Source organism: Armigeres subalbatus, unplaced genomic scaffold (assembly GCF_024139115.2).
Source record: "Armigeres subalbatus isolate Guangzhou_Male unplaced genomic scaffold, GZ_Asu_2 Contig1190, whole genome shotgun sequence".
NCBI classification, from domain to species: Eukaryota; Metazoa; Arthropoda; class Insecta; order Diptera; family Culicidae; genus Armigeres; species Armigeres subalbatus.
The window spans coordinates 63,569-75,986 of record NW_026941946.1 but is presented as its reverse complement, the minus strand read 5'-3'; the positions used below and the strand labels follow the sequence as shown (position 1 = coordinate 75,986).

General features: G+C 45.1%; 1 pseudogene; it reads left to right on the top strand.

The window, feature by feature from the left end:
* Positions 1-12,418, top strand: part of LOC134202362 (axotactin-like) — a 218,256-nt pseudogene that overhangs the window by 163,817 nt on the left and 42,021 nt on the right.

Genomic DNA, 12,418 nt, shown 5'->3' with positions numbered 1-12,418 from the left:
CGGCAGAAGAGAAAGGAGGAAAGGAGGCAGGAGGAAAAAAGGAAGAAAAATGACGGAGGGATAAAAAGGCTAGAATAAAAAAGGAAAAGTGAATAAGGGCAAAGGAAGGAAGAAGAAGGAATAAAGGGAAAGGAAAAGAAAAAATGGAGGAATTCAATTTTCATTTCTTACATCTCACATCTTTTTTCTTACTGTTCACGTCTCAGCTTCCTACTACTTTTACTTCTCCTCTCGCACTTCTCACTCCTCACTTTTCACTTCTCACTTCACTTTTCACGTTCATAATGGATTAAACACACGTCTGGGATCAAAAGACAAAAAGACAAAAAGACAAAAAGACAAAAAGACAAAAAGACAAAAAGACAAAAAGACAAAAAGACAAAAAGACAAAAAGACAAAAAGACAAAAGACAAAAAGACAAAAGACAAAAAGACAAAAAGACAAAAAGACAAAAGACAAAAAGACAAAAAGACAAAAAGACAAAAGACAAAAAGACAAAAAGACAAAAGACAAAAAGACAAAAGACAAAAAGACAAAAAGACAAAAAGACAAAAAGACAAAAAGACAAAAGACAAAAGACAAAAAGACAAAAGACAAAAAGACAAAAAGACAAAAAGACAAAAGACAAAAAGACAAAAGACAAAAGACAAAAAGACAAAAAGACAAAAGACAAAAAGACAAAAAGACAAAAGACAAAAAGACAAAAGACAAAAAGACAAAAAGACAAAAAGACAAAAAGACAAAAAGACAAAAAGACAAAAAGACAAAAAGACAAAAAGACAAAAAGACAAAAAGACAAAAAGACAAAAAGACAAAAGACAAAAAGACAAAAAGACAAAAAGACAAAAAGAAAAAAAGACAAAAAGACAAAAAGACAAAAAGAAAAAAGACAAACAGACAAAAACACAAAAAGACAAAAAGACAAAAAGACAAAAAGACAAAAAGACAAAAAGACAAAAGACAAAAAGACAAAAAGACAAAAAGGCAAAAAAGACAAAAGACAAAAGACAAAAAGACCAAAAGACCAAAAGACAAAAAGACAAAAAGACAAAAAGACAAAAAGACAAAAGACAAAAGACAAAAAGACAAAAAGACAAAAGACAAAAAGACAAAAAGACAAAAGACAAAAGACAAAAGACAAAAAGACAAAAAGACAAAAAGACAAAAAGACAAAAAGACAAAAAGACAAAAAGACAAAAAGACAAAAAGACAAAAAGACAAAAAGACAAAAAGACAAAAAGACAAAAAGACAAAAAGACAAAAAGACAAAAAGACAAAAAGACTGGATCTCGAAAAAATTGCATCCGATATGAAACACGGCGCTAATTGATTTGCGACCACACAAAACAAAAATTAACACCTGGATCTCAGAAAACAAAATCAGAAGACCGATCTTGCACTCGGCAAAAAGACAAAAACATAAAAACACTAAAAAACAAATAGAATAAAGAGCAATAGCTTTTTTTTTACTTACTTATGGATCCTGTACACCTCCGGTGGTGCAAAGGGCCGACTTGAAAGATCTCCATCCTGAGCGATGCCCGGCTATCGCTTTAACCTGTTGCCAGGTTAGATTTCGGTCGACTTCTTTTATTTCTTTATTGAGGCTTCGCCGCCATGAGCCTCTGGGTCTGCCTCTGCTGCGATGTCCCGCTGGGTTCCAGTCTAATGCTTGCTTACAGATTTCGTTTCCGCCCCTACGTAGAGTGTGGCCGACCCAGCCCCACTTCCGATCCCGAATTTCTGTTGTTATCGGCCTCTGGTGACAACGATGATGGAGCTCGTTGTTTGAGATCCAGTTGTGAGGCCACCAGGCCCGAATTATATACCGCAGGCATCTGTTAATGAACACCTGCAGCCGTTGAGTGTTCTCCACTGATACACACCATGTTTCGCTAGCGTATAACAGCACAGATTTCACGTTAGAGTTGAAAATTCGTATTTTGGTGCGTTCACTTATCTGCCTGTTTTTCCAGATATTTCTTAAACTCGCAAAGGCAGCCCTTGCTTTCTTGATCCGTGCGCCTATGTCGATTTTGGTACCGCCGTCTGACGCCATTTGGCTACCAAGATATTGGAAGCTTTCAACATTCTCCACTGGTTGCCCGGCTACTGTAAAACTGGAAGGAGTCACCGTGTTTACATCCAACGATTTGGTTTTGTTGACGTTGATGACTAAACCTGCCGAGGAGGAGCGATCGGCAAGGTCGTTGAGCTTACTCTGCATATCAGAGCGCCGTTGCGCGAGTAGTGCAACGTCATCCGCCAATTCGAAGTCGTTTAGGTGCTCCATGGTTATAGGCTGCCATAACAGCCCGCGGTTTGGTTCACGGTCAATCGCATCTACCAGAATCTCATCGATTACGATGAGGAACAGTAACGGTGATAGAATACATCCTTGCCTCACACCAGCTACGACCCGGATAGGGTCGGACAGGACCCCATTGTGCAGCACTCTACACGAAAAGGCCTCGTACTGTGCTTCGATGAGGCCGATGATTTTCTCAGGAACCCCTTGCGTCTCAGGGCGCCCCACATATTCTCGTGATTGAGACGGTCGAAAGCTTTTTCGTAGTCAATGAATACCAAGTAAAGGGACTCTTGGAATTCGTTGACCTGCTCCAAAATGATGCGGAGCGTGACAATATGGTCCACACAGGATCTTCCGGCACGGAATCCGGCTTGCTGCCGCCGGAGAGTCGCATCGATCTTCTCCTGAATCCGGGCTAGGATAATTTTGCACAGAACTTTGAGAACGGTACACAGCAACATAATGCCTCGCCAGTTATCGCATACAGTCAGGTCACCCTTTTTGGGCACCTTCACTAAGATACCCTGCATCCAGTCAAACGGGAAAGTTGCGGTGTCCCAGATATTACGAAATAAACGATGCAGTTCTTGAGTGGATGTCATGGGGTCAGCTTTGAGCATCTCGGCTGATATGCGGTCGACCCTGGGGCTTTATTCGATTTCATGCTTTGGGTGGCTGTTTGAATCTCTAGCAGTGATGGAGCTTCGGTATTGACGCGTGTTATACGTCGGATCCTAGGCAGGTCATGCCGAGGTGGTGATGGCCTGGCTGGCAAAGTTGTTCAAAGTGCTCGAACCAGCGTTTCAGCTGGTCAGTTGGGTCGGTCAATAACTGATCATTCGCGTCTTTCACAGGCATCGTTGCATTCATCTTCGCCCCGCTTAAGCGTCGTGAGATATCGTAGAGGAGGCGAATGTCCCCGGTTGCGGCGGCTCTCTCTCCTTCGTCGGCCAGAGAGTCTGCCCACGCTCGCTTGTCCCGTCGACATGAGAGTTTTACTTCCTTCTCAAGAGCCGCGTATCGTTGACGGGCTAAGACTTTGGCTCCTCTGGTTTTCGATCACTCTATCGCGGCTTTGGCTTCTCTTCGCTCCTCTATCTTCCTCCAGGTCTCATCGGTGATCCATTGTTTTCTCTGGGTGCGTAGTTCGCCCAGATTGTTCTCGCTGGTGGTGATGAAGGCATTCTTGATGGCGGTCCATTGGTCTTCCACGCTGCCACCTTCCGAAATATCTGCAGCACGCGTCTCCAGTTCTTCAACGAAGGACCGTTTCACCGTGGCATCTTCCAGTCGGCGTGTGTTGAATCGTCGTCCAACTCTTTCCTCCTGCCGACGAATCCGCGCAATGCGCAGGCGTATTTCGCCGATGAGGAGGTGATGATCAGACGCGATATCGGCACTACGTTTATTCCGTACATCAAGAAGGCTCCGTTTCCATTTTCGGCTGATGCAGATGTGGTCCATTTGATTTTCTGTAAAGCCGTCACGGGAGACCCACGTGACCTTGTGAACCGGTCGATGAGGGAAGAGCGATCCCCCGATCACCATGTCGTTATTACCACAAAATTCTGCGAACAGCTCTCCGTTTTCGCTCATTTCTCCGAGACCATGGCGTCCCATAATGCGCTCATGGTTCGAGTTGTCGGATCCGATCTTCGCATTGAAGTCGCCCAAACAGATCTTGATATCACCCTTCGGAATTCTATCTACGACGGCATTGAGTTGACTTTAAATGTTCTCTTTGTCTTGCAGATCGGCAGCATCGGTTGGCGCATAACATTGGATTATAGTAAGGTTTCGGACCCGTGTTCTAAATCTGGCAACGATTATCCTTTCACTTATAGGTTCCCACTTCATAAGCGCAGAGTGTGCCTGAGCGCTTAGTAGGAAGCCAACTCCGCGATGCCGGGGAGCGTGTTCACCTCGTAAACCAGAGTATAGCAGAACTTGTCCGACGGCGTTCTGTGTTCTCCAAAGTTTGGCCAACGGACTTCACTCAGTCCCAGGATCTCAAGCTTCATGCGGCGTGCCTCATTGGCAAGTTGTGGCAATTTACCCTGCTGGGCTAGGGTTAAAACGTTCCATGTTCCTATTCGTGTCCGTTGTTTCGCGCTAAGAGTCGTCGCCGTAAAATCAGTCCGTATTCTTTCATTATCGGATTCTCGAACAAATTGATGTTTCGGGAACAGTAGGTTGTTGGCCCAAGGTTCCCTATCCACCGGGATGGGGCTGCCATCTTAGGTATAGCTTCCGGGGAATAGCATTTCATACTCAGCCGCTGGATGCCAGAACAGACGCTGTTGGAGCCGCACCTCCTTGGTGGACAGACGCTCGATCAGTCAGGTCATATTTGTTTAAAGTCCCACCCAACACCAGGACTAGGCTAGTGCGCTTTGAGCGGCACACGGTCGCTTTGATAGGGCCTGCTTGGGGACACATGCAGCTTTTTATAGAAGTTCAACAGAGCCCACTGTCGAACCCCACCACATCCTAGGCAGACCCCACAGTACGCACCCTCTCACTCTAGCTGATGTCAGAAGGACAACAGTGCCCAGGCTGCACTACCAGCTAAGTACGCAACCCTTAGCTGGCGGTCAATTGTCATCGGAAGACCCGTGGAAGCGTGAGTATTGGAACTTGGGAGGACCAGAGCTATGTTAGGCGCCCCTTCCCGGATGTCAACTCACCATTTCGCAGCCCAAAGAGCAATAGCCTCTCTAGAAAATCTTCTCGAACAGCTTCTGAACCTCTTTTAGGAATTCCTCTTAGAAGCCCATCAGGAAGTCCACCCGATATTTTAGAATTTATCAAAATAAAATCCTTCAGGGATTCAAACCAGAAATTTCTTCTCGATTGTCTTTAAGAACTTCTTCTAGAAATCCTCCAGGAATGGCTTCATAAAATATTTCAGCAACTTTTTCGGATATTCCCTATAGCAATTTTCTGAAGAATACCTTACGGAATTTCTGTGGGAATTGAGATTACGAATTTCGATAGAAATTTTTGGAAAGGGAATTTTAAGACCGGTTTCTAGAGAGATTTCTGGAAAAACTCTTGAAAAGATTTCCTCGGAAACTCCTGGACAAGTTTTGGGAAAATTTCTGAAGGAATTTCGAAAATAATTCTAGGAGAAAAAGCGGGAGAATCTCTGGAAGAATGTCTAGGACTTTTTAATGATTTTCCGAAATTACCTTCAAAGGTTTTCTGGGTGTATTCTTGGAGGAACTTCCTTAAGAATTCCTGGAGGAACATCCGGAAGAATTCCTGGAGGAGTCTCCCGGAGCGACTTCCGAAGGAATTCCTGGAGGAACTTCCTGAGGAATTCCTGGAGGAACTTCATGAGGAATTCCTGGAGGAACTTCCTGAGGGATTCCCGGAGGAACTTTCGGAGGAATTCCTGGAGGAACTTCCGGAGGAATTCCTGGAGGAACTTCCGGAGGAATTCCTGGAGGAACTTCCGGAGGAATTCCTGGAGGAACTTCCGGAGGAATTCCTGGAGGAACTTCCGGAGGAATTCCTGGAGGAACTTCCGGAGGAATTCCTGGAGGAACTCCGGAGGAATTCCTGGAGGAACTTCCGGAGGAATTCCTGGAGGAACTTCCGGAGGAATTCCTGGAGGAACTTCCGGAGGAATTCCTGGAGGAACTTCCGGAGGAATTCCTGGAGGAACTTCCGGAGGAATTCCTGGAGGAACTTCCGGAGGAATTCCTGGAGGAACTTCCGGAGGAATTCCTGGAGGAACTTCCGGAGGAACTCCTGGAGGAACTTCCGGAGGAACTCCTGGAGGAACTTCCGGAGGAACTCCTGGAGGAACTTTCGGAGGAATTCCTGGAGGAACTTCCGGAGGAATTCCTGGAGGAACTTCCGGAGGAATTCCTGGAGGAACTTCCGGAGGAATTCCTGGAGGAACTTCCGGAGGAATTCCTGGAGGAACTTCCGGAGGAATTCCTGGAGGAACTTCCGGAGGAATTCCTGGAAGAACTTCCGGAGGAATTCCTGGAAGAACTTCCGGAGGAATTCCTGGAAGAACTTCCGGAGGAATTCCTGGAAGAACTTCCGGAGGAATTCCTGGAGGAACTTCTGGAGGAACTTCCGGAGGAATTCCTGGAGAAACTTCTGGAGGAATTCCTGGAGGAACTCCGGAGGAATTCCTGGAGGAACTTCCGGAGGAATTCCTGGAGGAATTTCCGGAGGAATTCCTGGAGGAATTCCGGAGGAATTTCTGGAGAAACTTCGGAGGAATTCCTGGAGGAACTTCTGGAGAAATTCCTGAAGGAACTTCCGGAGGAATTCCTGGAGGAACTTCCGGAGGAATTCCTGGAGGAACTTCCGGAGGAATTCCTGGAGGAACTTCCGGAGGAATTCCTGGAGGAACTTCCGGAGGAATTCCTGGAGGAACTTCCGGAGGAATTCCTGGAGGAACTTCGGAGGAATTCCTGGAGGAACTTCGGAGGAATTCCTGGAGGAACTTCCGGAGGAATTCCTGGAGGAACTTCCGGAGGAATTCCTGGAGGAACTTCCGGAGGAATTCCTGGAGGAACTTCCGGAGGAATTCCTGGAGGAACTTCGGAGGAATTCCTGGAGGAACTTCCGGAGGAATTCCTGGAGGAACTTCCGGAGGAATTCCTGGAGGAACTTCGGAGGAATTCCTGGAGGAACTTCGGAGGAATTCCTGTAGGAACTTCGGAGGAATTCCTGGAGGAACTTCGGAGGAATTCTTGGAGGAACTTCCGGAGAAAATCCTGGAAGAGCTTCCGGAAGAATTCCTGGTGAAACTTCCGGAGGAACTCCTGGCGGGGGAATTCCTGCAGGAACTTCCGGAGGAATCCCTGGAGGAACTTCCGGAGGAATCCCTGGAGGAACTTCCGGAGGAATTCCTGGAGGAACTTCCGGAGGAATTCCTGGAGGAACTTCCAGAGGAATTCCTGGAGGAACTTCCGGAGGAATTCCTGGAGGAACTTCCAGAGGAATTCCTGGAATGAACTTTCCGAGGAACTTTCAGAGGAATTCCTGGAGGAACTTTCAGAGGAGGAAAAAAAGGAAAGGAAAGGATAGAGGAAAGAAGAAATAAGGCGGAGGTTAAAAAAATGAAGGTAAGAATGGACAAAAAATGATTAAAGAATAAAAAAGGGGGGGAAGAAGGTAAAAAGTAAAGGAAAAAGAAAGAAACAGAGAGCAAACGGCGCTCGGCAAATCAACCAATTTTTCCAATTGATCCGACACCGTTTCAAGTAGTAATTTTTGTTTCGGTTTCCAGACACCCAAAAGTACGTCGTCACCTTCACCACGTCGCAATCCTTCATCGAGGTTCCCGGATGGCGAAAGGGAGACATAGCCTTCTCGTTCCGAACCACTGGCGAAAAGGCCATTCTACTTTTCCAGCCACCGATTCGGTCCAACTTCCCGTCCTTCATGGTGGCCCTCACCGGAGACTATCAGCTCACGTTCAACTTCACCCTAAACACCGGCACTCCAAAAACTCTGACGATCAACACAAACCGAAAGCTGAACGGAGGCGAGTGGCATAAGATCTGGATCGATTACAACGAGCACCACGTCCGATTTATGATCAACACCGATACGCGGATGGTGGATCTGCAACCGGAGGAAGAGTTTGGTCCTTTCGAAGGTAGCATGTTCATTGGAGGAGCACCAACGTAAGTTGCATTAACTCACGAATAACCTTTTAAGACTTTATGTATTTTTTAAATCACCCTACAGCGAAATCTCCAAGAAGTACACCGTCAAGCAAGGTCTGATTGGATGCTTCCGTGGTCTGGTGGTCAACGGGGAAATTCTGGACATCTACAGCTTCATGTCGGTTCACCTGTCGGAAATCATCAAAGACTGCCGGCCATCGTGCGTTCCGAATCCCTGCAAGAGTGGAGCCTACTGTCGAGAGCTCTGGAGCTCGTTCGAGTGTGTCTGCAAAAATCGATGGGCCCATTTAGGACAACACTGCGAAACGAGTAAGATCCTCTTAATTTTCCAATCTACATTTATTTAGCGGCAAACGAGCCAACGAGCGTGCAAGATTCGTATTAGATGAAACGACAAAGCGGGACACGTTTAGACGTTATTAATTCCCCCAAGCTTTCTATTTGCCGGTGCTGTTTCACTTGTCAGGTACTGTGGGTCACGGAAGAAAAAAAATTCAAGTCTATGAGTCAATTATTAAAATAAAAACGGATATTAAACTTTTTTTTTTTTAACGTTAGACCGCTTAGTTCACTTCTCTTGAAATCCCACCCAAAATTTAACCAGTGACCCATAGTGCGCACAAGGAGGGCAAAAAGCAATCAATTGAAATCCATTCCATAATGGATGTCATTTATCTTCCTCTAATGCAAAGCGAGATTCACGTTCTTCAATCCTTTTCATTTTCCCACCCCGACCCGTCGCCGACATGCTTTTGCAAACAATAGACATCAATGAAGATGCACTGACGTTCACCAGCCGCGAGTCCTACCTGAAGCGGAACTACATCAGCGACGCCGAGGACAAACGGGAGGAGCGCGAAAAGCTTCGCAGCATATTAAATTCCTCGCTGCTAATAAATCTCCGCACCTACGATAGGCATTCGTTCGTGCTGTACGCGAACGATCACTTCAACAATTTCATCCAGATATACCTGACGAACGGCAACCAGATGGTGTATCTCTACAACTACGGCAACGATATCGTCAATCTAACGCTGGAGCACGACGGGCTGAACAATGCCCGCAGCATCCAGGTGGCCGTCATCCGGACCGAGACCAATACGACGCTGTTTGTCAACGAGAAAAACGTCACCGTGGAGCGGGGCCACCTACTGCTGGAGGAGTATTCCAACAAACCGTGGAATAATCCGGAGCTGGGTAAGATGTAGGGCAGTTGAAAATTAACCCGCGAGCCGTTGCGGGGGGTCGATTTAATAATGTTTTCGACGAAAGCAGAATAACTTTGGACTCCTTTTGAATCTACGTGAAAATCATAAAAAAATAATCTTGAAAACTTAGAACGATGTTTCGACCTACTAATATTTTTTTTTATAATCAAGTAACGTCCAAAATCAAATTTGTTCTAGACGTCTTTTGCAGTGAACACAAAACGGCAGTTAACCGAGACTAATTAATTTTGCATAAAAGCTCCAAGCATGATGTTTTTCTGCAGAATAAGAAGCTTATGATGGCCTAAATATTGGGGATTGAGAATGGCTTTTCCAACTCGGTTCACTATCTGACATGCTCAAAATCAAATGGGCTGCTCGCAAGATATCTTTATTCGGAAGTGCTTGGAGTGTGCCCTTAATTAATATCGTCTTTAGATTCTAAGAAAATGTTTTTCAAACTGAGCGGGCAACTTTTCACAATTCACAAATCATTCTAGGAACATTGTGATATCTTTTCCCAGCTCTCTCACCAAAAACCTATAGAACGACACACCGTTCGCACCCGTTCATTCCTTTCGATAAATCCAGATCCCAAGGCGATAATGAAATTTCTTCTCATTTCTCGATGTCCTACCTCTCCGCCCTTCTGTCAGAGGTCCTCTCGCCCCATCGACCCCCGGCTCCACCCACGGAATATTTCCAGTTCAACATCGGCGGGTACGATCCGGCGAATCTGCTCAAACCCAACACCGACACCGAGGACCTGCAGGGCTACATCGGGTGCATTCGAGGCCTCAAGGTGGGCGATAATTTGATTTCACTGAAAGAGATGGCACGGCAGAACAATGCTCACGGTAAGCTTCGGCGGGAGTGCTCGTGGGAGGCGCATTTCGGATATGTTTGAATTACTGATCATTAATTTGCTTCTTGTAGTCAAGGATGGAGTGCAGGACGATTGTCAGATGAAGTGCGACGCGGAGCCGTGCAAGAATGGTGGAATCTGTACGGAGAATTTTGCCAAACAGGAAAGCTCCTGCAATTGTGAGCATACAAGCTTTTTGGGTGAGTTCTGTTCGGAGGAAAAAGGGGCCAGCTTCAGCGGGGAGGCAACCCTGCTGAGAAAGTTTGCTCTGGCGGAAAAGATTGAACGGGTTCAGCTGCAGTTGGCGTTTTCCAGCAACGATATGAGGCGAGCGAATCGAGTGATGTTGCTGCTGCAGTCGAAGAATGACCGAAGCTACTATCTGATGGTGGCCATCAATGCGGAGAATCATCTGGTCATTGAGGAAGATCGCGAAGGCACAACTTACGAGGCGATTATCGGGCAGAACTTCATGGATGACTCGCGGCATTCCATATTTTACTCCAGACGCGGCGAGGAGAGTTCTTTGCTGGTGGATCGCAAAACGTATCCGATGAAGCTGGTACAAAGTAAATCGCTAATTCCGGTGCCAGAGGCAGGGGAGAATCACGTGCAGGTCGGTGGCGTCAATACGACGGATTTGCGATTTGCTGTGTACAAAAGCTACGATGGATGTTTGTCAAGTAAGTAATGCATTTTTTTCCAAATATAGGGTTATCTGATGCTATTTAAATTGGGGTTGGGGAACACGAACGAATGGACTAGATCACCATCAGCGACTACAGAAATGTCTAAATTTTACAACCGCTGATAAATTTTGGGCTGTCAAAAGTGACAGTGATAGTATCGAAACATTTTTTATTTATTTGTCCTTCACTAAAAAGTATTTCTATAGTGTTATACTTAACGCATTTATGAAGCAGCTCCACATATTTTCTGAAAAAAATGCATTTTTAAAGGATTCTTTTAATCGGTCTGGTGCATTAAATGTTGTTGTTCTTTCTTATTTCTTCGAATTTCTTCTAGAAAAGCTTCCAATTGTTTTTCGGGGATATTTTTCGAATATCCGTTTCCAGGAAAAAAAAAACTTCTAAACTAACCCGAGAAACTATCCTATTTTTTCTGATTTCCTCCGGGAAGTTTATTAGCACAGGGTGTCGAATCAAATTTAAGAAGAAAAATTTCCCTGATTTTGCAAACCATTTCTCGAAAAATTTCAGGTATCAAAAATGTGTTTTTTTTAAATTCCTTGAAGCATATGAAAATCTTTGCCTAATCACTCGAAGCAGAACATATTCTACAAATGTAGATAATTCTATCGTAGATATTTCTGGTCATTCACAAAGAATTAAGTTAATACATAGTTATGCGCAATTATTATAACCTGAGATCACATCTTTCCAAAATTTGCTCCAATTAATGTTATAAGCTTTCTGGTGCCTTCATCCACCAATTGAAATTCTCACGGACTTCCTGGAGTCGCAATAGACCTGATTTATTTTAATGGAAATTTGTGCTAAATCTTGTATCTTTTGACACGACTTTTGGACCCTTTCCGAACAATCGTGAGGGCTTCAAGAAATCTTTCTAATTCCTTTTAATAAATCTTAGGTATTTTCGTAGACATCAAAAAACCTCCTTTGACTCTCTAGTACAGCGGTTCTCAACATTTTTCTTGAGAGGTACCCCTTCGAACTTTTGCATTAGTTGAGGTACCCCCTCTCGAAATTAGGCTTCCAATCATCCTGAAAGCCCGAGCCCTTTGAAAGGAAGTTCCTTTCAGCTTTTGAATCCCTTTAAAGTAGGCTTCCGAGCCTCTTATTTAGAGGCTTTTGAGCCTCTTGTAGAGAGGGTTCAGAGCCTCTTGATGGAGTTTCAAGTCTCTTGAAAGGAAGGTTCCGAACCACTTGAAAGGAGGCTTACGAGCCTTTTGAAAAGAGGCAACCCAACCTCTTGAAAGATGGCTTCCGAGCCTCACGAAAGGAGCCTTTCGAGCGTCTTTAAAGAAGGCTTCCGAGCCTCATGAAAGGATCTGGAAAGGAAGCTTCTGGGCCTCTTGATAGCAGGCTTTTAAGCCTCCAGAAAAGGAGGCTTTTGAGGCTCTAGAAAAGAAGGCTTTTGAGCTTCTTGAAAATAGGCTTTCGAGCCTTTTGAAAGAAGAATTTCGAGCCTCTTGAAAGGAGCCTTCCGAGCCTTTTGGAAGGAGGTTTTTGAGCCAGGAAGGAGGTTTTTGAGTCACTTATAAGGAGTCTTTCTTTGCATCTTAAAGGAGGCTTTTGAGCCTCTAGAGAAGAAGGCTTTTGAGCTTCTTGAAAGGAGGCTTCCGAGCCTCTTGAAAGGAGGCTTCCGAGCCCTTTGGAAAAAGGATTTCGAG